The following is a 4,095-nucleotide window of genomic DNA, read 5'->3' on the forward strand; positions in this document are numbered from 1 at the left end:
AATTTTATCAGAACGACAGCAAGAAAGGTATAAATAAATGTTGATTCGGGATTGCACAACTCGAGTTAGGTTTGACTTGAGTTTCCCAAAATCACATACTTTATTTTATTGCATTGATATTTGCAGATTATCAGATTGATATGTTTAGTCTATTGAATTATAGCAGAGCCAGAGTTTGAGTCTAGGGCAGATCAGCCTAGCTAGGGCAGAACCGTCGAGTCTTTGTCAGAACCGCGAACACTCTAGACTTACGATGTATCGATGAGCTTAGATGTAGATCGACGTCTATTGTAGACATTCGATACAGCATACCAAAGTCTAAATTAGATCGGGATCCCTAGGTTAGAAATAAGTTGAGATAAGATCGTAAGTCATTGACTTAAATACAGATTCGTATTGGTTCATGTAATCAGATTGAATACATGTTTTAATGATTGTTTTTGCTTTTATATATGTTTTATATGATTGCATTGATACATTGTTTATACTGGGATATTTATATCTCACCGGAGTTATCCGGCTGTTGTCTTGTTTGTATGTGTGCATGGCAACAGGTGGGACAGGTTCAGGGTCACAGAGGTGAAGAAAGATCGAGATTAGAGTGGTGATTCCGGACTTGGATATAGATAGGTTTTATTACTTGATTGTAGTAGTTGAACCTAGTTTTTAACTAGATGCATGTTATACAGGATTTGTATTATTATACTGATTTGTATAATAGAATAATTCCATTACCTTCCGCATTTAAAAAAAAAAATTAGACCATGTTTATCTTAATTGATTGAATTAGTCCCAATGACGATTAAGAAGATGATTAACGTCCGGGTCCCCACACGAAATTATTTAGTTAAATGGGGTGAAATATTTCTTAATTATTGAATTTTAAATCTTTAGTGTTTTATCTACCCATTAAATATTTTAGTGAATTAATAAATTAATTATTGAACCCAAATGAGCTTATTTATTACTTACCTCAAATTACTTAAATAAATCCTTTAAACGTTCTTTTTCATTAAATTAACTTATTATTTATCTTAATTAAATTCTGGGAATGTTTTCTTAATATTAAATTTTATCTCAAAACTCCAACTCCAGTCCAGCCTCACTTAAATAGCTGAAAATATAGTAACTAAACTACTGCATAAAATAATTAAATTTAAAGAAAAGAATTTAAATCCTCATGCATAAAAAATCATTTTAATTTAAATACTAGAAATTATGTATGGCTTATACGTAGTTTGATTTACGGGATCTACAAGGGTAGTGGCTAGAGCAGTTGGGTTTTCGGTGGTGATCCAGTGGAGGTTTTTTTTTATCGTTTTCTCGTTCAGAGTTATGTTATGGTTGTATTAATATTTAAGACTGTTGTTATTCTTTTTTTTTTCATTTGGGTTGTAAGATGATTAAGTATTTTGTTTCGGCTGTTTAATTGTTGTTATTAAGTTTAATGTTGCATGTTTATTAGTCTGTTTAGTAGTGGCTCGGGTAAGGGCGCTACAGATAAACTATGTAGTAGACCTCCTGGTTTCTTCCTTTCTGCTTTCACCTGTTGACAATTCAAGCATTTGGACACAAAATTTGCGATATTTGATTTCATCTGTTTCCACCAAAACTGTTTCTTCAGATTATTGTACATCTTTCAGCCACCAAGATGAATACTAAAATGACTACAGTGTGCTTCTGTCAAAATCTGTTGTCTCAAGTCTGAAACATCTGGCACAACAAGTTGATTATTCACATATAACACATTATCTCGAACCTGATATTCTGATTGATGCCCCGATTTGACCATCACAATCGAATTCTGAATATTCTGATTGACTTTCTCTGTTTCTTTGATTCTTAAAATCATCTCTGGTTCAACTTGAATGGTACAAAGCCTCAGAGTTTTTCAATTGGTCTGAAATACTAATCCAGAAAGACAACAATCTTCAATCAAATTCGAGACACCAATCGTCGATAGGGATAAAGAACATACCTTTCGACTCAGTGCATCAGCTGCCGCATATTATTTCCCTAGGTAATATTTTATTTCACAATCAAAATATTCAACAAATCAAACCATCTCTTTTGTCTCATATGCAATTCTGACCGACGGAATAGTCACCACCGGAGCACTGGTTTCTTTTTCAAATCCAGAAAACTAGATTCACACGCCTCTGACCAAACAAAAAGGGCATTCTTTTGGGTTAGTTGAGTAATTGGTTTAGCAATACTAGAGAAATCTTTGATGAATCGACGATAATAGCCCGCTAAACCCATGAAACTGCGTATCTCTGGCACTGATGTCGGTCTAGGACAATTGATCACAGCCTCAACTTTGCTAGGATCAACAGAAATACCATCTCTCGATATAATGTGCCCCAAAATTCCAACTTGTTTAAGCCAAAATTCACATTTCGATAGCTTTGCATATAGTTTCTCAGCTCTCAGCGTCTTCAATATAATTCTCAGATGCTCAGCATGATCAATAATTATAATAATCTACGTGTCTTATTTTTCACACCTTTAAGGCGGCGCTCGGGCGGTCACAAACTACCGCTCGGGCGCCGAACCTTCTTTCCAAGTACTTGGCTTGTTACACACTGGCGCTCGGGCGGTCAAAAACTACCGCTCGGGCGCCAGACTTTCTGTCCAAACTTTAATTTTGTCATGCATTGGCGCTCGGGCGGTCTTTTCCTACCGCTCGGGCGCGACACGTTCTGTCCAACTTCTTGGCTTGTTATGCACCAACACCCGACTTCTCCTTTCTTATTTTAGCTCCTGGAATCTCAATTCTGTCAATTAATCAATGTTTAATTACAGAAAGAAAGAAACGAGGAAGCTTCAGAAATCCTTACGCCTTTTATCTTGTAGATTTGTGGTTTGTGCAAGATCCGCCCGTCTGATTTTTAATCCGACTTCAGTACGGTATTTCTATCGACGAGAGCTTCAACTGGACATAAGTTTTACTACGTTTTGATAGGATTTGAAATTATGGCATTGCCACAATCGGATATGATTCATATATGATGTTCTTGGCATGTTAGACATCGTATAATCGAAACCGGATTGAAGAACATATACCATATGTAATTTTTATGATTTTTAGAATGGAATTGATTGAGATTTGATAGCAGATTTGTACTGTTATTGATTATGTGATTTTGGGATTAATATCTTATTGATATTGTATTGCTAGGTATATGGAGTTTGGGCCGTTATGCCATTGAAACAGAATTTGATTTAGTTCTGATTGTATCCAGTATTGATTTGAGTTGTGTATTGATATTGTACCCTCGATTTTGTCATTGCCAGATTGAGTATTGACAGGCTTTGAGTTCGAGACTTCGACAGAGTCAGATTGACAAAAAGAAAGGTATAAATCAATGTTAATCAGGAGATCGACTCGAGTCAGATTGGACTTGAGTTTCCCAAAAACCACATACTTTATTTATTACATTGATATTTGCAATTGATGAGAGTGATATGCTTAGTCCATGGAGTTATAGCAAAGCGTGTATTGAGTCATGAGCGGAGATGCCTAGTTATTGGCGGATATGCCAAGACACTGGATGTTTGATTTATATCGATATTGCGTAGGAGCGGATTGGATTCTAGTGCGGAGATTCGGTATATTGTAATATACAAAAATCGGGATCCCTAGATTAGAGATAAATCGAGTCTGAGTTGACGAGTCACGAGTTTATTTGCAGTTTTATATCATTCATGTTTTCAGATTTGATACATGTTAATGATAATTGTTATATGCTTTTATATATGTTCTTATATGATTGCATGTTTACATTGTTTATACTGAGATTATATTCTCACCGGAGTTATCCGGCTGTTGTCGTGTTTGTATGTGTGCATGGCAACAGGTGGGACATGATCAGGGTCAGGAAGAGGATGAGAGAGGACAAGTTAGCGTGGAGATTCCTATTAGAAGTAGATAGGATTCAGCACTTGATATTTAGTAGTTGAACCCTGGTTTGATCCCATACTTTTATCTTTGAGCGATTTGCATTGATACATAATTTTCCTGTTGAGTCTTTATCTACTGTAGTATCTGTCTCTTCACCTTTGGAGAGAGGTCTTATATAGTGAATTCTGTTA

Source organism: Primulina eburnea, chromosome 16, assembly GCF_022965805.1.
Source record: "Primulina eburnea isolate SZY01 chromosome 16, ASM2296580v1, whole genome shotgun sequence".
Taxonomy (NCBI): domain Eukaryota; kingdom Viridiplantae; phylum Streptophyta; class Magnoliopsida; order Lamiales; family Gesneriaceae; genus Primulina; species Primulina eburnea.